The following is a 25,000-nucleotide window of genomic DNA, read 5'->3' on the forward strand; positions in this document are numbered from 1 at the left end:
GGTAAATTGTAGGCCATTTAAATTGAAATGAGGAGGGATTTCTTCACTTTGGAATCCTGTAAACTAGAGGATTGTGGAAGTTCAATCGTTGAGCATGTTTAATACAAAGTTCAATAGTTTTCTGCAGACTAATGATATCAAGTGATATGGAGGGTATGTGGGAAAATGGCATTGGAGGTAAGTTATCAACCATGATCTAACTGGATGACAGAACAGCCTCACTGGGTTAAATGGCCTGCTCTGGTTTCTACCTGACCATTTGCAGTCAAACAATTTAACTTCTGTTAATGTGAGGGCAAGGTTAATCAGTGTTCAATTTCATTTGGTGGAAATAAATTATAGACTGTAAGCATCTTGGAATTTTCAGATTTGGGTCAGAATTCTGCATGTTTTCCTTTCTAAGTAAGTGTATTGCCAAAGTCAGTCAGAGGTTGCAGACATATAGAACTTCAGTGTGAAAGACACCTTAAGATATCAAAAGCTTTACAAGTGGCTTGCTTTGTTCCCATGTCTTTTGAGAATTATGGGGGAATTTGTATACTGCTAAGTGATACAGACAAAATATATACACATTTTTATTGGCATATTCTCTCTCGTCTATCACTGAGGGCACTGCTCACATAAAGTCAGAGAATGTAATGTTTTATTTTTTTTCTCCTTTTTTTTAACCCCCATACTACCGCCTAACTGCAGTAGTGTTTATTTTTTCCCTAGCACCCATGTTGTGTGTGTGCAGGTGTGAGACACAGTGACAGACACAAGGTGCTGAGGGTGACACCTAAGTTGTGACAGACTGGAATTGAATGCTATGTTGTTACATTTTTCTATAAGAGATTTATATGGTTTCGATGCTATATTATATCCTAAATGATATTGATAAAATGTACCAAAGTTAAATCACAGTATGCACATTGGTAAAAAATAAAACAATTTTACTTTGTTTAACAAAACCAGTCTGAGCCCATAATGTGTAAATTGCTTATGGAACATCTACACTGACAATACCTTGTTAGGTGCACATTTCCAATGCAACTACCAGTTCAACTAACCCTTTAGGAACAAACGTTTTCTGACAGTTGTAATTTTTAAAATATATTCAAATATAATATACAACAGACTTGTGGCTTAATTCCTTGAATAGATCTACGGAAGTTTGAAAAGAGCATAATCACAAATATTTGGGACTACCTGGAGATTTAGTAAAACTATTACCTCAAGAGCATTGTAGTGTCTTTTTACAGGCCGTATTCTCATTTAAAAGCAAAGTCCTTGACTGCCTCACACACAATAGAAAGAAGTTCTATCAGTGCACTTGAATGAAAGAGACGCTGCAGCTCAATTTGACGACGAACAAAACTCAACTTCGTCGATTATCATGAAGTAATGGAACTAACTATTATCACGTACACATAACAAGATAGGTAACAAACTGAAGTGCGGAAAGGAAACACGCTTCTCCAGGCAAGTCAATTCACCGCTGTCTATATCTCTCCTGCACTCCATCTATTTAAAATAATAAAACAGTAAATAAAGCTTTCAGAACTTGTTGAGTTTGTACAATGAAAGAGACACGTGATGGATTACCATCATTTCTCCACTTGATTATGATTAGATCGCCTTGTAGTTATCCTATACTTTAGTGTTCAGTGTCGCACAATTCACTTGATTATAATACCATTTTCGGAGTACGTTTGACCATGTAATGATGAGTTGACAAAAATTTGAAATTTAACAATTAGAAGCTCCTTCCCCAAAAGTAAGTGGCCAGTTGACCTTAAGGGTGCACTTGAGTGTAAGGTGGTTGATAACTTTATTTCTGCTTCAATGACCTCGGAGATTAATCTCCAGAGTGGTGACAGTACATTCCAGATCTGTTAATTGCATCCTGTACTTTAATGTTCAGTGTGGTCAGTAATTTTTGCATGTGTCAACATCCCCACCGTGAAAAGTAAGGCGTTCTCATTGCAACACCACTGGATAATTTAAATATTTAAAATAAAATTGCATGCAGTCGCTGGGAGGAAACTGACATTTAATAAGAGCAAAACAAGATATTTTGAAAAAAAAAGGCGTGCATCTCTCCCTCTCCCCTTCCTCTTTGCACGCCTCTCTTGAGTTTCCCCTGTCTTTGGTGCGTTGCAACATTTAAGTAAAAGACGCCGGCTTTGACGCAGGGAGATCGTGTCTTTTTTTCCAAGAGGCAATTTTAAGTACGTCATTAATATGGCGCCAAAAGATTTTGAAGTATGAGCTATTTCGTTGCTAGGTCCTGTAGTGTCCGCCAGTGCCAAAAAAGAGAAAAAAAATCTCTGGCTTTTCTGGAGGTAAATTTCCCAAAGTGAGTCTAGTTCGTCCTGAGATCTAAGGTCCGACCTCTCTCATCTTTTATTATTTTTTTTACATCCAAATTATCCGGAAAGGGATCGTACTGCACATACACACAAAAAAAACCCAAGAAGGGGGAAGATAAGAGAGAGAGAGAGAGAGGGGAAAAAGAAATAAGTAGCAAAGCTAGAAAAAAAAGAAACCCCCACACAAGATGCAGTTTGCAAAACAAAAAAGAGAAAAAAATCCGGATCGGGGCGAAAGGATCTGAAACGCAACAGGACTGCGTTAAAGTGATCTGAAAAGGTGGGAATGAGAGAGAGAGAGAGCAGAGGAGCGGAGCTGCAAACTGTGTGTATGTGTATGTGTGTGTGTCTCTCTCTCTCTCTGTGTGTGTATGTGTGAGAGGGAGAGAGCGCCCATTGCATTTCATTGGCAGCCATCTCAGCCCTGTGTAACTGCATGTTTTTTTTAACAGCGAGGGAGGGAAGGGGAAGGGGAGGGGGCAGAGAGAGAGACACACACACACACACACAGATTTAAATGTATTAATGGACAATTGGATCGATGTGCGTTTCCTCCTGCGCCGCTTTTAACATATATCAGCACCATCGCATTCACATTACAACACCATCATCACCATCGTGGCCTGAGGACAGTCACCGCAAAAAAAAAGAGGCATATAGATCCGAAGCTTAAGCAGGCAAAAAAAAATACATGGTAATTATTATTGATCGTTTCTAAGTAGAGAGAGCTAAGTAACTGTTTGAATGTTTGGAAGGAGGGGGCTGTGAAGAAAGAGGGGTTTGATCTGCACCCCACGCGTACACATTCCCTTTTTTTTCCTCTCTACTTATTTTGGGGTCCAGAAGTGCATGCCTCAACTTTTTCCCCCTCTCTCTCTCCCCTGCTATAATATCGCTGTTCCGTGTAACCAGTTACTGCAGTCCGGGACTCTTCACAAAAAAAATGTTTACATATTTTGGCACCCCAGGCTGGGAAGGAAGGAAGGAAGGGATGGTGGTGGTAGGGGGTGCTTGCTTTTTAAATATATTTTAAGAGGGATGTAGATTCTCAAGGGGGTGGAGAGTAAAGTGTTTGGGGGGGGGGAGGAGGAAGAAATGAGCATTGACATGTTTTATTTTCATAAAATGCATCGTCTTTATTGAGTTACATCATTTTGAATTGGAGTGATCCGGGGAGGGTGTGGGATGTGTGTGTTGGGACAACCGTTTGCAACGTAGGAGCTGTGGTTTTTTTTAAAAAAATAATACGTTTAATAAATGGTCTCTCTCTCTCTCTCTCTGTGTACATGTAGGTTCCTGAATGCAAGCTGCGCTGCTGACTCTAGGGGGAGTGGCTGTTGTTTATCCCGAATTCATTGCGCTCAGGTTCACCGGGGGGGAGGCGTGGCTCGTCCAATTTCAACACCCCCCCCCCCCTTCCATCCCACCCACCACCCCCTTTCCAGCAGCAACAATAACAACAACATCATCCACCCAGCGAACAGAGAAAGAGGGAAGGCAAAGCCAGATGAAAAAAAGTTGCTGAATTCTACAGGCAGGTATAACTTGCACAGCACGCACCAAAACTTGGTTAGCACCGATTCCTCCCAACCCCATCCAAACTCTAACACCCCCCCCCTTTTTTTTGAAAACTCCTCTGGATGCACAACTTTTTTTTATGTTTAAAAATGACAGATGCACACGTGTGTGTTGCCTGATGCCGAGTGGTAATCACTTGACCTGTAGCTGCATCACGCACTGGGCGAAGACCTACAGACTGAGGAAGAGGAGGGACCGTTGACCTACATTAACTCTCTCTGTACTGGTAGTTTATTTTGATTATAGGGGGAGGGGCGTGTTGGACAACTTTAATCATCTTAATTTGCAAAATATACAAGCAGTGTAACACCAGTGATGAAAATATTTTTTTTTCCCAGAACAGTGTAAAAACCAGTTGAAGAATTGAGAACCTGATTATTCGCGTGCAAAACTAAACTGTACTCCAGGGGAATAGAAAGGACTGTCACAACGTAATCCAACTTGTAAAGTGTCATGTCTTTTTTAATTGGAAATGGAAGATGAAATAACTTGCAGATATTTTTGTTAGTTAGAATGAATATTTCACACTGTGTCACCCACAGGCAAAATTAGAAGTGGTTGTAATTATTCAGGAAATAATTTAAACTTTTTATCATTATGGTAAAAAAATTTAGTGTTTTCACATGGGCTGTGTTTGTAAACAACTTGGGTTATAAAACAGTGAATTGAATTTCTGAAGTTTATTTGCTATAGTTATGACACGTTTCAGAGTTTGTGTCAACCTTGACAAAGTATATAAATGTGGAAAGGGAAATGTGACAGTTGTGCTGTGGTTCCCCTCCCCCTTCCTTTGAACATCTCTTGGCTTTGCATTACTTTGCAAACTGGTGTTCTTGTGGGTTTTTTTGTATTGTGTTCCTCCCTTGCTTCATTGCTTTGGTGAAGGGCAAAGACATTTTTAAAAAAACTGTGATCACAGCTTTTTAAGAAAACATTTTTTTTTAAAATGGGCAGCCTGGTGGCTCAGTGGTTAGCACTGCTGCCTTACAGCGAGGTTTGATTCCAGTCTCGGACGACTGTCCGTATGGAGTTTGCACATTCTCCCCATGTCTGTGTGGGTTTCCTCCGGATTCCTTCCACAATCCAAAGATGTGCAGATTCAGTGAACTGGCCATGCTAAATTGCCCATGGTGTTCGGGGATGAGTAGATTAGGTGCATTGGTCAGGGGTAAATGGAGGATAATAGGGTAGGAGAATGGGTCTGGGTGGGTTACTCTTTGGAGGGTCTGTTTCCACACTGTAGGAATTCTATGATTCTATGACAGTGAGTTAAAAGGAAGTGATCTAGAGGTCGGTATTATGTCTGAGATTACTTTGAGATGTGACATGCAAGTGCGGTTAATGTTGATGATAGTATTCTCCATAAAGTCCTTTTATTTCTTTATGAGCAGTAAGCTAAAAGGAACACTTCTTTGTAGAGCTTGTAGTCCTTGTCTGCCCCTTTTGATTTGAAATGAATTATATTGGATTGATGGTGGTTAGATAGTGCATTAAATGACATGGTTGCATAATGTGTAGGACTAATAAAATTCAAGTCCGATGCAAGTTTGATGTTTTGTTGATTTTTCTGTTGATTTTCAGTTATGTTGTTTTAGGGAATTGATATTGGTATAAGCAACAAAAGGTGTCAAGGGCCCATGTCTGCAGAAGACAGAAGGTCGTTTGCTGATGCAAGTACAGGGCCTAAAGCCTGTTTATAATATTGTTGTGTTGCTAAAATGCGGTCAGCATTGGTTGGCAATACTCTGGAAAATCAGGTCTGCTTATAGACTTAGCAATGAGTCTTTTCAGGCACCGCTGCAAGCTGCCACTAAAAAGTGACGCGTTTAAAAAGTATACTTCTTAATGTGCAGTTTGATGGAAGATTCAAACCATAGGCTGTTGTTAGCAATACTTCATGTTCTCACCTCTGATTGCGACCACATCACCTTCCCCTTTAGCAACATCTCAACCTCACTGCCTGTGAATTTCTCTCCCAATGTTGTTCCTGGGTGGTTTCTGCACACCTCCTAGTGGTGGATTTTAGACTAATATTGTTGGAAGGCATGAAACACATAGTCCACCTGCTCTTATGGCCAAAATTATTCTTGACCTGAGGAGATCACGAGGGGAAAAATGCAACAAAATAGGATAATTTACCCTCAAGTAATGAGTCTGTGGTTGATCTGAGAGTCAACATATTAAATGTGTACAACTGTGGAAGTCTATGGATTTTAAGCAAATCTTGCTTTCCATGGATCATTTTGGAACAATAATCTGTGGATAAATAGTGTTACCAGAAGAGCCTGTAAACAAAACTATTCAAAAACTAATTGGTAAAGCAGGTAGCCAAATCTAACTTAATAAATTAGCTATAGTAGTGACCCTTATAATTAATGACATATTTTGAATACATGTTTACAGGTTAATTAATCCTTTTATATGCAATGACATCAAGAGAGACACGACATTGTATGAAGTTACACAACTGTTCAGCCTTCTGAATAAACTCCATTTATTGCTAATCCTTAGTGGCATTGAGACATTCACATTGGGTGTTCAGTTTGTGTCTCTGATTCCCTGTGCTGGTGGTCCTTGAATGACATTAAGTAGGGAATTCCAGGATATTAACTTAGTGACAATTGTGATATATTATAGGTTACAAGGGTGAGTGAGCTGGAGGAGAACTTGGAGAACTTGCTTACGAGGTATTCTTTGTGCTCAAGCAGGTAAGAAAATAATCCTGATGATTTGAAGAGTGCATTCAATAGATTGTGATTGTTGCAGTCATAGCCCACCAGCAAAGGGACTGTCAAAGTTGAGCCCAGGGGAAAGGACATCACTGCCTTCTTGAACTGCTGCAGCCCTTGCTGATAGGAAGGAGGTATTGAGGTTTTGACCCATGGACATTAAAGGAATATGGTTCCAGATCACGAAGGTATGTGGCTTGGAAAGGAACTTGCAGCTGGTGGTGTTGCCATGCTTTTGCAGCTGGTGGTGTTGCCATGTTTTTGCTGCCCTCATTGTTTTTGGTGGTATAAATTGCAGATTTGGAAGGCGCCTTCAATGATGCCTTGGTGAGTAACATTTTGCGGGTGATACACACTGCTGCCATTGGTTGGCATTAGTTGTGTTGTTATTGGAGAAGTCTTGAATGGAGTTGAATATTTTTGAATCATTGATAAAGATCTCACTCCTGACATTGTAATTAAAGCTTTTGATGAAGCTTCTATAGATGATGTTGGCCCACAGCCTACCATCTTGAATAATTTTGGTAGTCCTAAAGGTATCTTTCCTTCTTCCCTTCATGTTATGTATGTTTGTGGCCACCGAGGGATTTTACTTTGGCCCCCTACTGACCAGTTGTGCTCGAGCTCTTTGGTGTATTGTTTCATTGAATGCTTCCTTGATGGATGTAGGTAACTGTTACTTTTTTCTTACAATCAGCTGTTGTGGAAATGTTTCATTCAAGATTGAAATGATGTACAGAACTTAGCTGGCTAGCAACTGGTGACTGTTTGGAGCTATTGTTTACTCCTTCCATCTTGGAGTAGGCTGATAGGAAAGTAATTGGTTGAATTATGTTTGTCTAGTTTCTTGTGGATAGGACATAGCTAGTCTGTTTTCCACATTGGCATTTACCTGATAATGTCAGAGCTAAAGTGTAACAGTTTGGCGATGTGAGCAGTTGACTTGTGTGCACGGGTCTTCAGTGCTGCAAGGAGGTGACTGTATTTACTGAAGAACTCTTATTGTCCTGCAGACCAGTTTTGCTCTGGATGCATGTTGCCACCCTCATTAAACTGATCATTTTGTAATCTCAAGAATTCAGTGAGATCTCTGAACATCAAGAAAGCAGTGTGTCAAAATATACATCTTAAATATTTAGGATAGCTCTTTTGTAAACTTAATTTCACACTTTCTTATGTCTGTTTATAAAGGGTGGTGGTGGTAATGGTATGAAGGGGTGCAGAGGAATGCGTAATGTTCTTTATAATGTTTTTTTCCTTCTTCCAAACTAAGTCCTGAATTTAAAGGACTCATTAATAAATGTTAACACATATCCTTAATAAGAACAGTGTAGATTTCGGATAAACACTCTTAAGAATCTGTGTTAGAAAATTCCACTAACAGCATCAAACAGTAAAAACATTGAGACTTCATATTGATTTGTATGAGTCATGACATCAACACATGTTTTATTCTTTGAATTGCCTCAGTGTGGGTTTTATCTCAACCCATAAGAGATCTGTATTATTGTACTGTAGAGCTAAATGTGGACTTGAAAGTTTCCATCAAACTGCTAATTCCTTCAAGTTACAGTACTTCAGGGAGACAGTTTATAATGTGAGTAATTTTATTGAGAAAACTCACCAGTGAGGAATTTTCTTCCTCTTCCTGTCCAGCACACCATGGTCAAAGACACTACAAACTACATATATGCCAGTTTTCTGCTGGAACACAAAGATTTCTCTGCGATGTGGGGCAGATATCCTTTGCATTCCTGATGTGGCTAAAGATGTGTTTTAAGATTTTATTGTACTTAACAAATAAATGTTTTGCACTTCTATGATTTAAAGCTTTACCTCTTAGTACCCACCCACATCACATTAAGATGACATTGTCACTTCTGACTAGCTGTTCTTATTACTTAAATTGAGCAAAATTGACATTTCTTAAATGATTTCTAGATCATTTTACACACACAGAACTGAGTTCATAACTACTGTAAACTCAAGCCACTTGGAGATGTCAGTAAAGAGTTGGAGGAGCAGTTCCAGCTGGATATGATTACAAGCCCACAGGTGGAAAAATATGGTGCAACCCACTACACGACTCACTCTGCAAAAGTGACTTTTTTTAAAAAGCCATCTTAAAATCACGAGTGTTTGTAGTGCTCTAACTTGAACTTTTTTCAGACCTCAGTTTTGAATGAAGGCAATATGGTAACATTTCTGTTCATGTTTAGATGCCTTAACACTTGTGGATGCATTTGATTGGCTGGAAATGCTGTTAGAATTCGCAATGCAAGATGTAGCTGTTGAGCGAATAATCTGGAAAAACAGACAAATTATTTGAGAAGACCAGAAGATTGTATCACAAGGTAAGCATTCCTTATTGGTTTCTAGTTGTCTCTGATTAGTTACTGGAAATCTTATATTTTTGGAATGTTTCTCCCATTAAAGTATTCACTGATTGGCTGGATATCTCTGGAAGATTACATTACTAAACTCCGACTTCCTTCATGGCATGTATTTTTGAGTTTGTTGTCTTGCTGTCCCTCTGATGTCTCTGCAGTGCAAACCAATCATTTTAGGATGCTGACTTGCATTTGGGCATAGTTGCCAGAAGTTTGTGTGGGAGTTCCCACACAATGACATTGGCCGCATTGTGTGTGTGTTTCTCTTAAAATTTCATCAAAGCTTAGCAATTTAATGTTGGGAAATTTTAATCATCACAAATTGTTGAATGCGCAATCATTCCTCACCCTATAACAAATGGGATAATTAAATGGGTAAAAACTTGCAGTGTTGATTCCATATCGGTATTTTAGAAATATATTCCATGGAATGTGAACGTGGCTGGTTAGGCCAGCATTAGTCTTTTCGAAAATCATGAGTTCACTATTGACGATGCTCAGTCCATTAATTCAGCTGTGGAGTGCACAAGTTCAGGGCTGATGAGGAGAACTTGCTTTGTGATGATATGCTATGAGGTCTTGTGGACAGCACAGGGAATGAATACGTTTTATTTATCAGAAGGGCAAACCACCAGAAAAGAGAAAATGCTGAACGTGAGGGGAGCAATTCATACATAGGTTACTGAAGGCTATGTGTGTTCTTGGAAGGATGTGTAGGTGAAGGTCTGCTATTATTAGGAAGTACCCAGGTAAGCAATGAAAATCTCTAACGATCACCGTAGTTGGCAGGATTCGAACCTGCGCGGGCAGACCCCAATGGATTTCTAGTCCATCGCCTTAACCACTCGGCCACGACTACTTTTGCCCGAACCTTTATTCCTGATGAAGGGCTTTTGCCCGAAGCTTTATTCCTGATGAAGGGCTTTTGCCCGAAACGTCGATTTTGCCTGTCCTCGGATGCTGCCTGAATTGCTGTGCTCTTCCAGCACCACTGATCTAGAATGAAAATCTCTGTCATATTTGTCACACTGATAGGAGTGATTGTAAATTAGTATACATTGCTTTATTGTGGCAAGAGTGGAGTGGGTCATGTTTGCCTGAATTGTTTCATAGATGTGTATGGTATTGTTCATTCAGATTTAGTTCCTAAAGCTGTAAGCATAAACAAGAAGGAGATAATGAAGCTGAGCTATAGACCTCATTATGAGGAGCTGAGGGCAGTTATATTGCATAGATGGAATAAACCTTGCAACAAATTGAATTTTCTTTTCCATCTTCAGTTAGCAAGTTTTTTTTCCTACATTTTCATGCAATGTTTATACTGTGGTGCAGTATTACCCTTCTCTCCAAAATTGCATCTCAAGTGACAGTGATTTTATTTTTTGGCAGCAGACAGTATTCAGGAATTGCTCCTGTTTCAGGAGGGTGATGGGTACAAAACAAATAGAATCCATTATCTAGTAAGAGGGCATCATTATGTAATTCCTAGGGTGGTTGATGGTGCAGAGTCTGGGAGATATTGAGGTTTATGTAGATGACATAATTTGTGCAGTGTAAATATACTAGCAGTGATTTTCATTTGCATCAAGTTCAGGGCTTTGTTTATGGTTTGCTGTGGAGCACATACTGTCATTGCAATAATATCAGTGTCCCCCCCGCCCCAAAACACTTTCTGCAGAAAGACCAGAAACTTCAATGAAACAAACTGGTATTGCAGGACCATCAAAGGCAATTCTACAACCTGCACACTTCTTGAAATATTTTGGAAAGCATTGGTAAATTTGCAGGAGACAACACAAAATGATGCACTGCTTGTGATTGAGGAGGAGAGAGTGGTAGTTATTGATGTAAGACTGATTGTTTTGGTGCTTTGGAGAGTTACTTTATCACTTTGACATTGCAGGTCTGCTGATGAAATATAGGATCCTTTGCAAGCATAAACTGGTTAGCAACTTACTTGTTTCACTGTTTGATACAACGAAACCTGGACTGAATAGAGTTATAAATTCTATCATTCTTTGGGCACCATTTTGTATGTGGGCTGCATTTGAGACATACAGTATTATTGACATCTGGAGGGAAGAGTGGCCATCTTACAAGAATGATGGCTGTGATGATTTGAGATCTGTTGGCCAAGATGTATTAGTGATTTGTTGCAGGACACTTTACAACATGCTCGAGGTTAAGAGGCCTCTTTTTCAAAAACATTCATTCATGGGATGCAGGTGTTGTTGCCTGAGCAAGCATTTATTGCCCATCCCTTATAGCTATTGAGAGGGTGATGGTGCTTCTGTGATCTCCTGGTTTGATGGTAATAGTAGAGTGGGGGAAATTGGTTAGATTGTGTTTGATTATCAGTCTGGTGCTGCTCCATGACGCTTCATGAGTGCTTAATTTTGAGTTGATAGGTCTGTTTGAATTAAATAATGGTGCTGCCTTCCATTTTGTGAAGATGCCTCCATATAGAGACATCTTTTGGGTTTTAACCCAGCAACATTGAAAATATATTACCACTACTTCATTCAAAATGGTGAGGGGCTTAAGGGGAACTTGCATGTAGTGGTCTTCCTATCTATCTGCTGTTCTTGTTCTTGTCAATGGTTGTGATCATGGGTTTGGTAGGTGCTTTCTAAGGAACAACGTTTTTGGGCAAGTTCCAATGTTGTAACTGTACTGGGACAGCTTAATTAGGCGTGCAGAAAGTTCTTGAGTATACATTGCCAGTAATATTGCCAAATGTTGCCAGGACCCATAGCCTGTGCAATATCCAGCGCCTTCAGCTGCACCTTGCTCTCACATGAAGGGAAATTAATTGAATTGACTGAAGATTGGCTGGGCCCCTGGAGGAGGCCAAGTTAGGTCGTCCACTTGGCACTTCCAGCTGAAGGTTTGTTGCAAATATCTTTTACACTGATGAGCAGAACTCCTTTATTATTATAGAGATATTTGTGGAGCTTCCTCCCTCCAGTGAGTTTTTTTAGTTGTCATCATCATTCACAACTAGATGTGGCAGGACTGCAGAGCTTTTATCTGATATGTTGATGGTGTAATCAGTGATTTGCTGCTTGGTTGACATGCAAGCACAAAGTTGTAACTTTGTCAGGCTGACATTTCATTTTTAGGTATGCCTGGTGTTGCACCTGACATGCCCTTCTGCACTTTTCATTGAACAAGGGTTGATCTCCTGGTTTGATGGTAATAGTAGAGTGGGGGAAATTTTTTTAGATTGTGTTTGATTAACAGTCTGGTGCTGCTCCATGAAGCTTCATGAGTGCTTAATTTTGAGTTGATAGGTCTGTTTGAATTAAATAATGGTGTCACACAATAGGTAGAGGAACATAGGTGCAGGACTATTCAGTATGATCATGGCTGGTTTAACACGTCAATGTTTTTACCCTTCAGTCAGAAAATGGGACTTCATGTTAGTAAGGTTGTGCAATGATCACTCTTACTGATTATTGTCAAGTGCAGGTGCATTTGTGGCAGGTCGATCAGTGAGGCCAAAGTTAGCTATATTCCGTGAGAATGACTGTGTCAGGCAGTTTAGAACAAGTCCACACCACCCCGCCGAAGCGCAACCCACCCATACCCCTACATTTGCCCCTTACCTAACACTACGGGCAATTTAGCATGGCCAGTTCACCTGACCTGCACATCTTTGGGAGGAATCCGGAGCACCCGGAGGAAACCCACGTAGACACAGGGAGAATGTGCAAACTCCACACAGTCAGTCGCCTGAGGCGGGAACCCCACCAGTTACCCCACCCCAGATGTTAGTAAGGAGGACTTTACAGGGCTGCATTTGCCATCATCCTTGCCACTGTCTAGGTCAGTGCCAGCTGGTTCATCCAGTGTTGTTTCTTTGTTTGGACTTTGTAGTGGTTTGATACAACTTAACTTCTTCGGCCAATTCAGAAGGTAGGTAACTGTGAGCTTGGAGTCAGGTGTAGACCAGTCTAGATATAGATGGCAGATGTCATACCCTGAAGGATATTTGTCAACTGGATGATTTTTTTTAATGACAATTCACCATGGTGACATGGTTGCCATTAGGTGAGCTCTTTAATTCTAAATTTTTTTTATCAACATACCCACATTATTTGCCTGGGATTCTGGATTACTGGTTCAGTGATACTCATCCACCATTGCCTTCTGCTTATAATAATTTATTACTAAATTCTTGCTGGTGTTTTGGGCATTGATTAAACTATATTATTTTGTGAAAAGCACAGGTATATAGCCTTTCATTTATATAAAAGTATTTCAGTTAACTTACGTATTTAATTTTTATTCTGTATCATATGACCAAGATCTTAGAATTCCTACAGTGTGTAAACAGGCTATTTGGCCCATCAAATCCACACCGACCCTCCAAAGAGCATCCTACCCAGACCCGCTCCCCTACCCAATCCTTGTAATCCAGCATTTTCCATGGCTAATCCACCTAATCTACACAGAGCATAAGAGGTACAGTTAGTAATTTGCAGATGACACCAAAATTGGAGGTGTAGTGGACAGCTAAGAAGGTTACCTCAGATTACAACAGGATCTGGACCAGATGGGCCAATGGGCTGGGAAGTGGCAGATGGAGGTAAATTCAGATAAATGCGAGGTGCTGCATTTTGGGAAAGCAAATCTTGGCATCGCTTATACACTTAATGGTAAGGTCCTAGGGAGTGTTGCTGAACAAAGAGACCTTGGAGTGCATGTTCATAGCTCCTTGAAAGTGGAGTCGCAGGTAGATGGGATAGTGAAGAAGGCGTTTGGTATGCTTTCCTTTATTGGTCAGAGTATTGAGTATAGGAGTTGGGAGGTCATGTTGCGGCTGTACAGATATTGGTTAGGCAACAGTTGGAATATTGCGTGCAGTTCTGGTCTCCTTCCTATCGGAAAGATGTTGTGAAACTTGAAAGGGTTCAGAAAAGATTTACAAAGATGTTGCCAGGGTTGGAGTATCTGAGCTACAGGGAGAGGCTGAACAGGCTGGGGCTGTTTTCCCTGGAGCGTCAGAGGTTGAGGGGTGACCTTATAGAGGTTTTCTAAATTATGAGGGGTATGAATAGGATATATAGGCAAAGTCTTTTCCCTGGGGTGGTGGAGTCCAGAACTAGAGGGCATTAGTTTAGGGTGAGAGGGGAAAGATATAAAAGAGACCTAAGGGGCAACGTTTTCATGCAGAAGGTGATACGTGTATGGAATGAGCTGCCAGAGGATGTGGTGGAGGCTGGTACAGTTGCAACATTTAAGAGGTATTGGATGGGTATATGAATAGGAAGGATTTGGAGGGTGGGATATCTGGTCGGCATGGATGGGTTGGACCGAAGGGTCTGTTTTCATGCTGTACATCTCTATAACTCTGTGACTATATCTCTGGGTACTATGGGCGATTTAGCATGGCCAATCCACCTAACCTGCGCATCTTTGGAATGTAGGAGGAAACCGGAGCACCCGGAGAAAACCAGTGCAGACACAGGGTAAATGTGCAAATTCCACACAGACAGTTGCCCAAGGGTAGAATTGAACCTGGTTCCCTGGCAGCAATGCTAACCACTGTACTGTTGTGCCGCCCAGATGCTATTAAAATGTACCAGTTGGAGTTTGGGATACATTACTTATGTGTCTTTTGTGTGGGTGTTACGTTTGGGAAAATTCTGATATTTAATAGAGTCAGGGAGTATACCAGAAATTGAGCAGGAGTGGGGTCATTTTTTCATGCAAACACAATCATCAGTACTTTAGGCATGGACTAGCCATAATGCAGAGGACAAATTGAATGAAGTCTGTTTTGGCAATTTCTGTGATGCTACTGAATGAGAGAATTGTTGTGCGTGCAATTTAATTGAAGGTGCAAGGCATAACTGGGGGATAGATGGTGGAATTGTGTGAACAGACATAAAACAAGTGAGGACGGCATTTAAAAAGTAGTTGACGTGGGAAGACAACCTATTGTGATTTCATACAGGTAATAATGAGCCTCATCTGCTGGCTGTGTTTGTATTGGTCATCCACTATTATCTCTGCCTGATATTCACTTCCATTCGCTTCAGTAAAGTGAAAAATCTAGCTGGGCTTAAAACAATGTTAGCAAGGCCAATATTGCCTGGTTAACTTTACAGCCCAAATCCAAGTTCTGATCCAAACTGTGTAAAAATGATATTGATAAGAATGAAAGCAAAGAAAGAAAAGTAAGAAATTATAAATATGTCTGTGTCTAATAGTTCATATGACTGAAGTAAAGTACAGGCAAATGTAATTGAGTGTCATTTTTTTATGCAGTGTGTAAAAACCTTAGAAACAATCTGAGGTTAGCAATTATTTGTTGGAATGGCCAAATAGGAGTAGAGTGGAGACAGAATTAAAAGAGACAAGGTGTTGAGTAAAAGTTAGAACAGATAATTTGAGGGAAGCAACTGAAATGCTTAATGGAGTGCGTGTGGCAATTAGAGAGAGATGTTATTGTCAGTGATAATAGTGGTTGAATTATTAATACGTTTGCATGACACTGCCATTGTAATTGAGGTGCTGAGCTACTCAAAAACACAGTTTAATTGTTAAAATAACAGAACCGTCAAATGAATGCCTTAACAATTTCTTTGCACTTATCATCAATAAAGATTTTTTGGGTTGAGATATATGCCAGGGATTCTGATGGAGATAATGTATGAATTGGGAGGACAGGTTTATGGCATGTCATCAGCCAGGAACAGAGGCATAACAAGTCTTTTAGAAAGCTGAAAATTGGTGTTAAAGAGGTACTTTTGCGTAATTCTGAGATTAGCTTGGTGGCATGGTACACTAGAGTGATGAGGCTTGGAATTTGCTTAGGACCTGTTTATGCTGAGTTTCCATCTTCTCTTAATGGCACTGTCAAGTCGATGCCAAAGCATCCTGTGAGGCTCATTATAATCAAATGTAGAATTAACCACAACTTAATTGGCTGAGAATGTACCAAGGCTAACTTAAAATTAGATAGCCCTTACAGAAGTTTTTGGATTTGGAGCCTGGAGAAGCTTTGAAGAGTGATCACTGGATTCACAAAAGCAAATATGGAGTTTCTTTTCTCCAGTTTACCTGAAAGTCTCTGATTTTATCTCTTCTAGCTTGTGAACCAATATCTGCATGAAAGATTGCAGCCAGTATCATTTGCTTGGGCACCTGTCTCACAACTTGTGAAAAAACTGTTTTGAATCACCTGGCTTGTGAGTCAAAAGAAATCACTATAATATCAGCTAAGTTGTCACTTAGATGGGCATTTGTCACACATGTGTTTTTAGGAGAACTGAAGAATTTTATCCAGTTTGGCATGACAGCAATCATTGGTAGCAGTGTGTGAAGACATTCCATTTCTGTCATGTTATCTGTTCATTAATGCATGCAATTCAATAGCTGGGCATACAGCATTGCGAACACCAACAATCAACATCCTTGATCTTCTTAATGTAGAGAGACATATCAATGTTCAGATCATTATTGATTAGTTGTTAAGACATTTCCCACATGTTGATGCCAGCAGTTGTCAGTGTAGCTGTCATCCTCAAGAATTCTAGATATTTTAACCAGCCAGTTAAGATGTGTTGTGAGACACCTCTGGAGCAGGTGATACTTGAACCCAGACATCCTGTCTTAAAGTAGGAACACTACCACCACAACACAACAACCCTCCCCAGGAGTTCTAGACATTTTCTAATTAACCTGTTCGGAGATATTATTTCACACCTCTGGAGCAGGTAGGGCTTGAACCCAAGCCTACTTGCTCAGAAGTAGGGGCATTACCACCAGACCACAAGTGCCCCCTATCTCAGGAATTCTGTTTCCTCTGAGCTCTTCATGATCAATTATCATTTGATTTCTTGGGCAGTAGGTGACTGACTGCAAAACCTGCAGCTGAGGAGGATCACAAGTAAGTTCATTCTTCTATCAGAGTTCTCATTGCATCTTGGAACTCTGATGTTCCATTGGGACCTTTTAAAGGGAAGCTCTGGTTGCTTTGATGCATTAGGAGGACCTCAGTAATATGCTTTGTTCTGAGTATCTTCTGTAGATGCTTTTGGATGTGCCATCGACAACTTTGCCATTCAAAGAGACCTTTCTATTTTTGTGAAAATAACAATGGATCTGCAAAAGAACCCAGACTTGGAGGACTCCTCCGTGGACAAATGAACAGTCCTTTGATGCATTACATGACCTCATGGCAGCTCAGATCTCCATTTTTACTGACGTTTGCAGGGATTTGCGACCTCCATGTTTGTATGAGCACAGAGACGAGTGTCTCTATCTTGTATCGGTATGTTTCTCAGTGCACAAGATGTATTTTGTATATCTGATTCCAGAGAAATCAGTGTCATTGTATGCTTCGTTCACATTGTGCTTTGCCCCTGTGAATTACCTTGTGACTTTTTATCATGTCAGAGACAAAATATAAAAACAGGTTAATGAAGCTGTTAGGTGATACTATCGGCTAATGCTGTACAATGTACCTCGTTGTACAGGAGACACTGAAATGGGCCACCTGTCATGCCAGTTTGATTCTTGAGAGGACCAGCAGGATACTGCTGTCCACTTATGGCAACCTGGTCCTTTCTCTAGAATGCTGTTTTGGTATTTGCATGCAAGTTTGAAGGAATAAGCCAGATACATCGTGTACTACTATCCTGTGAAATGGTACTTTCATAAAGGTGTCACAATTGTAGTGACCCAGGCTGTATTTCTTTGTCAAGCACAAGATAGTTGGCCTCATAATGACTCTTGAGAAAGATCTGCTTCCTGGTTTGCAGTGCCCAATAGATGGTCTCTAGTATAAGCCTTAGAATGAGCTGACATTCGTCCAGTAATGAATTGGAAGAATTGATTGTCTTCAGAACTCATCGCAACCATTGTTCCACTAATTCCATCCCATCCATGGCAAAGGTCTCAGATTGAAGCAGACTGTTTGCAATTGCAGTGCTCCATTCTAACTTCTGCTTCATGAGGACTGATTCTTTCACTTCAATGACATTGCATATCTTCAATCTTTCCTTTGACCAGATGGCTGGTGCTGAAACCCTCAACCACATCTTTGATGGCTTTAGACTTACCTGTTAGCATTCTCTTTTAATTGGTCTGTCATCCTCTGTAAAGTTCAGGCAAAACTCCTCTGTTTGTACTCTATTTTGCACCAAGTTTACTCTCCTATCAGCTGTTCTTACTGACCTCGAGAAACCTCAATACCTCAATTTAATATTCACACACGTCCTTAGTTCTCTGTCCTTAACCTTTTAAACTCTCCATTTCTCTGACTCTGGCCATTTTTTGCACTCTCTCTTCCTTCAGCACCATGGTAGCCATGACTTGAGCTGTCAAGACCCTGTGCTCTGGACTCCCTTCCCTAACCCTGTCCGGTTCTAAAGGCCATAATTGGACAAATTGTTTGGTTCCCTCTCTTTGACTTAGCATGAATTTTTTAAAATCAGTTTTAAATTCTAAGAAGTACCTTGGGATATTTATTTTGCATTAAAGGTGTGATAATATCTACAGGTTTTTGTTGTACCCCTGTGGATTGCATATTCCCACTGACTGTATACACAAACTTGTTTCAGTCTGGTGGTTTCTGTCCTCGGATATTTTGTCTTCCACATCAGTTCCTATCTTATCCAAACACTCTTTGTTGAATCTCTCCAATCAAGTTCTACCCTTTCTGCTGTAACAAAAAGCTGTTATCAAATACACAAATGATAATCCTATGTGACTGTGATAAAAATACACTATCTATCCTTTTCCTTCTCAACCTGTTTGGAGACTTTGACGCAGTTGACCACAACATTCACCTCCAACAAAATAAAAGCAACATAGTGCAGATGCTGGAAATCTGAAATAAAAAGAAACAAAGTGCTGAAGAATCTCAGCAGGATCCAATCTGCTGTATTCACTGCTTACTGTGCGGTCTCACTTATATTGGTGAGTCTACACGCAGACTGGGTGAATGCTTTGCTGTATACCTCTACTTTGTTCGTAGGAAAGACTCTGATCTCTCAGTTGCTTGCTATTCCAATAAGCCACCATGCTCCCGTACTAATATTTCTGTTCTTGGCATGCTGCAGCATTCCAATGAAACACAATGCCAGCTGGAGAAACAGCACCTCACTTTCAGCTTCAGCACTTTACATCCTCTAGGATTGAGCTCCGCAACTTCAAAGTATGACCTCCATCCTTTATTTTTCCCATGTTCCTCACCCTCCCTCGGCTTGAAGCTAATGACATTCATGGATTGAAGGAGAAGATAGACAAATATTTGAAGGAGAAGTTAGTTAATAGATTTACATGATTAATTAAGGAGGGAGGCACAAGTGCAACATAAATATAGGATGGGCTGGTTGAGAATAGCCTATTTCTTTACTATAGAACCTTTATAAATGGAGAGTCCCATTCACTCTGACCTAGATTGGCTCGTGGTCAAGAGATATTTGGATTTTAAAATTCTCAGCCTCTCTTATTTCTGTAATCCTAACTCACCTCCCCCAGCCTCCAAGATATTTGAGATTTTCCTGATTCTGGTGTAATGCACATCCCTGATTTTAATCATTTCACTATTGATGGCCAAGCCTTCAGATGTCTTGGATGTTGACTCTGGAATTTCCTTCCTCCACTTCCTTTCCTTCTTACAGTACTCCCGAAAAACTTACCTCTTTCACCAGGTTATTTGTCAGCTGGCCTAACGTCCCCTTTTTTTGCAGTGTCCTATTTCATCATGTGCGAAGTACTGTATAAATTGTTCTTATTGTTTTAAATCAAAACGGTTATTTCGGGAACATCTTGCCAACTTTACTGGAATTGACGAAGGTTGCTTGTAATTATTGCAGATCTCCAGATGGATAATGAAATAATGAAACGGAGGAAGTTCTCCACCAGCAGTGAGGACTCGGACACCACTGACAGTAAGAACCTCAATCAGGGACTCAAAATCCCTTTTTGGAAACAGTGAATTGTCATGGAGAATTTTTCTACAGACTCATGGTCCAAGAATTTTCAAATCTTTTTTGAAATCCATATTCCCAGGTCGCAAGACTATAGCAAGTAATGTGGAAACTTGCAAAAATGTGTCCTTCGGTCTGACAGAAATTAATAACAGTTGATGAATAGTGACAATAATTCAGTTTGCACTATAGATAACGTGCCTTGTGCTGTGCAAGGATTCAATTCTGAGGGAATATTTGATAATTAACACAGCTTTTCCTGGAATAAATTGAGCTGTAATGGCATTTTTATCTTTAAATACCAAGGATAGACTTTTACACTAGACTCTTACACGTGACTATGGGAGACTAGGAAAATGCCATGAAGAATGGACTTAGGAGAGCTAGAATAGTGTATGAAAATGCTTTAGCGGGTAGGATTAAGGAAAATGGTAAGGCGTTCTATGCTTATATGAGGAACAAGAGGCTGGCCAGATTGAGGGTAGGGCCAATCAGGGATAGTGGAGGGAACTTGCGCCTTGAGTTGGAGGAAGTAGGGAAGGTCCTTAGTGAATACTTTGCTTCAGTACTCACTACTAAGAGGGACTTTGACGTTTCTGAGGACAGTGTGAAACAGACTGATATGCTCAAACAGGTTGATTTTAGGAAGGAGGATGTGCTAAATATTTTGAAAAATTGTAAGGATAGGTAAATCTCCTGGGCCAGACAGGATATACCCTATGTAACTACAGGAAGTGAGGGAAGAGATTGCTGCGCCTTTGACGATGATCTTTACGTCCTCACTATCCACTGGAATTGTGCCAGATGATTGGAGGATGGCGAATGTTATTCCCTTGTTCAAGAAAAGGAATAGGGATAATCCTGTAAATTACAGACCAGTCAGTCTTATGTCAGTGGTGGGCAAAGTATTGGAGAGGATTATGAGAGACTGGATTTATGATTACTTGGAAAACCATAGTTTAATTAGAGATAGTCAGAATGGGTTTTGTGAGGGGCAGTTCATGCCTAACAAACATTATTGAATCCTTTGAGGATGTGAGAAATGTGAGGAACATGATGAATGTAGAGCAGTGGATGTAGTGTACATGGATCTTAGCAAGATGTTTGATAAGGTTCCCCATGGTAGGCTCATTCAGAAAGTAAGGAGGCATGGAATACAAGGAAACCTAACTGTCTGGATACAGAATTGGCTGGCCCATTAGAAGACAGTGAGTGGTAGTAGATGGAAAGTATTCAGCCTGGATCTCAGTGACCAGTAGTGTTCCACAGGGATCAGTTCTGGGACCTCTGCTCTTTATGATTTTTATAAATGTCTTGGATGAGGAAGTGGAAGGGTGTGTTAGTAAATTTGCCGATGACACGAAGGTTGGTGAAGTTGTGGATTGTGTTGGAGGGCTGTTGTAGGTTGAAATGAGACATTGACAGGATACAGGGCTGGGCTGATAAGTGGCAGATGGAATTCAGCCAGAAAAAGTGTGAAGTCATTCACTTTGGAAGGTCGAGTTTGAATGCTGATTACAGAGTTAAAGGCGGGGTTCTTGGCAGTATGAGGTCCATGTCCCTAGATCCCTCAAAGTTGCCACCCAGGTTGATAGGGTTATTAAGAAGGCTTATGATGTGTTGGCTCTCATTAACCGGGGGGTTGAGTTTAAGAGCTGCAAGGTTATGCTGCAGCTCTATACAGTCCTGGTTAGACCACACTTGGAATATTGTGTTCAGTTCTGGTTACCTCATTATAGGAAGAATGTGGAAGCTTTAGAGAGGGTGCAGAGGAGATTCACCTGGACTGGAGGGCATGTCTTATGAAGAAAGGTTGAGGGATCTAGTGCTTTTCTCATTGGAGTGAAGAAGGATGAGCGGTAACCTGATAGAGGTGTACAAGATGTTGACAGACGTAGGTAGATAAATAGAGACATTTTCCCATAACGGAAATGTCTATCATGAGGGGACATAAGTTTAAGGTATTTGGAGGAAGGTTTAAGGGCGATGTCAGAGGTAGGTGCGTAGAATGCACAACCAGCAGTGGTAATAGCGTCAGATACATTAGGGACATTTAAGTAAGTTAGAATTTAACACCGAAGCAAAAAGTGAAGGTTTAGCAAAAAACATTTTATTACAAGTTGGTTGTTCCATTGAAGGCAGTTTAACACTGATGCTCAAATTCATTAAGATAGCATTCCACTATTCTTCACCAGAGAGTGAGGAGATTCCTTAACCTTGGAGTGCTAATTTATTCTTGGAATGTGAGCATTATCTACAAGGTCAGCATGTATTACCCATCCCTAATTGTTGTGGAACTGGATAGTTTGCAAGGTTGAATTCATTGATGGCTAAGAATGTACTACATTGCTACGGATCTGGAGTCACTGAGACCAGGCAAAGATAGCAGATGTCCTTCCAGATAGATTTTTGCAACAATGTTTTCATGGTCATAGCTATCATTTATAATTAATTGAATTTAAATTGTACCAGTTGCTAGGGTGGGATTTGAACCTGTGGCCCCAGAACATTAGTTGGATCCTCTGCATTGTTAATCTAGGCGTCATGACCGGTCACCATAGCCTGTCTGTGGCATATTATGTTCTGACGTCCTGTTGTGCAACTGAATAAAGGTGTTACCTGAGACTGTGAGTTTTTCTTTGATTAGAAGAGGAAAGAATTGATCTGTCCCTAATATCCCCATGCTGAATTATGGACCATCTTGGCAGAGGTCTTGAAATAGTTCACCAACCCGTTCTCTTGGCCAGAAAATGAGAGGGAAACTATGAAAAGAGGCATAGTCCTGTACTCAGTGAAAGTGTTCTCAGTTGCTCTCATAGTCCAGTTTTTTGTATTATTGTTTATTTAGCAAACAACCTCAAGATGATCCCGGTGAATCTGTCAGTTTTTTATTTGAACGTTAGCTTTTACCTGAGATTTGTTGTGCCTTCTAAATCAGTTGGTGTCCATTTAATTATCTTACTATCCAATAGCGTCCCCTTAATGTGCATAATTTCCATTCATTGTCATCAGCAGAGTAACTTTTTCGATCTTCTTTCACAAGGTCACATAACATTATGGTGTCGAAGTTCTAAGACAGCAAACACAAAGCACCCCTGGACAAGGCAGGAAGAGAAGAAGCCTTCAGAGGTTTGTCAGTGCGCTTAACAATTCTCTCCTCACTAGCTTATTATTTACACTTCAACGCAATTGCTTGTCTTTCACACAGGAGGAAGAGACCGATGTTAACCTGTAAACTCCAGCCAAAGAGGTCCTTCATTTGACTTAAATGTGCTTATACCCCAATGCAGACAACTTTTTTGGTTGAATAAATGAATAGCTGTCTCCATCATTCTAACCAATTAATATCCAGTACATGTTTCTGTTAATGTGTACGCTTCAGAAATGATCAAAAATTGAACATCCAGTTAATTAGAAATAAATCTTGACAGGATTGATGTTGGGTACTCAGATGTCACTGGCACTGATAGTAAATTTGTTTCATATCAACAAAACAGAACATAATCATCATGCTTACATTTACTCCATGTGAACTTATTGAATTCACTACTAGACTTTTTAGAGTTGAATGTGTGTGTTTGAATGGGCTTGTAGTTTCAAGATTTTTAGGTAAAATTGAACTCTGGTGATGGCTGTCTATTTTAGTGGCTGCTAATCTTTTCAAATTTATTTGGTAGAGAATTTGTTGTGGTGTAAATTGGATTGCTGACTCCTCAAGGTCAATTTTGTGTAATTACTGAACAATAATTTTGTTGCCCTTGTCTCTAATGGATTTTAATTGTATCTACTTATTGGGTTTTCGAAAAGGAGTTGCTTTACATTGTACGGTATGCTACCATGAAGTTTCCTGTGCAACACAAGGTGTAATAAAAAGGCACTCCATCTCTTCGGGGGGAGAAAGCAAAAAGTCCACATAGTTGCTGTCATCTTGATGAATAATTGCCAACTTTTATGACATTCTTTTAAAAAAAGTTATCTTCCTTAAAATTGGTAAAATTTTTCTGCCACTTCTGTCTGTGTATACAATGGAGTTCTCTCATACCTGGCCATAGGGATTTGAACGATTGAGTCATAGGCTGCCATTTCTGCTTTTCTGTTTGTTCAAAAGTATGTAACTGAGCGAAACTTGGTTTGTTTTTGTTTTTATTCTGGTAGCTTCACAGATGGTAGTACAGAGTTACAGGATGCCATCTGTAGTGTGGTAGCACAATGTTTAAGTTAATTCTGATCATACTCACCACTGTCAAGTACGCAACCAGACTGCTGCGGAAGGAGGATTTAATTACTTCAAGTCTAATCTCAGGGACATAATGTGATGAGGACAAGAGCCCTCATTTGTTGGCTAGCCATTTGGGTCTTGTGCAGGATGTTTTTTTTTTTAACCCCTTTCTTGGATTGTTCCTTTTAATGGGGAAAGATCCCAAAAGCAGCTTAGCATGTTGACATCAACTCTAAGCATTGTTTATAGCTACTGATGTTTGTTCATTTTCATTAGTGGCACAGTGATTTGCATAATTAAGTTTTTCGTCATCATGTAACTTTTTTTTCTTTAATTTTAAACCTGGTCCGCCTTCCTTGGAACTTCTGATCGCTGTGTTCTTAATGCTTGTTTTTTTTTAAATTAAGAACCCCTTAGGAAGTACCGTTTCTTTGTTTTCCTATCTCTTATCCATCTTGCTAGGTGGTCATGTTCAGATTCCCTGTCTGACCATCTGTTTTCCTCCTCTTTCAGCCACCCCCTACCGACCATCCCTACCCCTCTATAAGAGCCAACCCTTTTAATTATCACGTTTACAGTGCAGTTCAGATATCCATACTATCTTAAAATCTTACATTCCTGCTTGCCTCTTAGTAATGGAAGTTAGCCTACTTAATAAACAAATTCTTTATTTTAAAAAAATCCAGCGCATGGAACAGTAAAAAGTGTTCATATAATTCTTCATGCCAAGCAAGTGGGCTGCTCAGTCACCTACGAAATGGTTACAGTGTCTGTTAACTACCAC

At 40.1% G+C, this 25,000-nt stretch overlaps 1 long non-coding RNA gene and 1 other non-coding gene across 4 annotated transcripts; one reads left to right on the forward strand and one right to left on the reverse strand.

The window, feature by feature from the left end:
• The first annotated feature begins 2,179 nt into the window (after positions 1–2,179).
• Positions 2,180–23,924, forward strand: LOC122547198. Of its 3 annotated transcripts, none has more exons than XR_006310912.1 (7): positions 2,180–3,045; positions 3,644–3,889; positions 6,567–6,637; positions 8,878–9,012; positions 19,884–19,958; positions 23,041–23,126; positions 23,206–23,924. It is a non-coding gene; the product is annotated as an uncharacterized LOC122547198 (long non-coding RNA). The 3 variants fall into 3 exon arrangements; XR_006310911.1 differs by having other exon boundaries at positions 2,193–2,631; positions 23,206–23,921; XR_006310913.1 differs by lacking the exon at positions 6,567–6,637 and having other exon boundaries at positions 2,194–2,631; positions 23,206–23,921.
• Positions 9,826–9,907, reverse strand: trnas-aga. Its single transcript has one exon. It is a non-coding gene; the product is annotated as a tRNA-Ser (tRNA).
• Positions 23,925–25,000: the final 1,076 nt, after the last annotated feature.

This window comes from Chiloscyllium plagiosum, unplaced genomic scaffold (assembly GCF_004010195.1).
Source record: "Chiloscyllium plagiosum isolate BGI_BamShark_2017 unplaced genomic scaffold, ASM401019v2 scaf_15141, whole genome shotgun sequence".
NCBI classification, from domain to species: Eukaryota; Metazoa; Chordata; class Chondrichthyes; order Orectolobiformes; family Hemiscylliidae; genus Chiloscyllium; species Chiloscyllium plagiosum.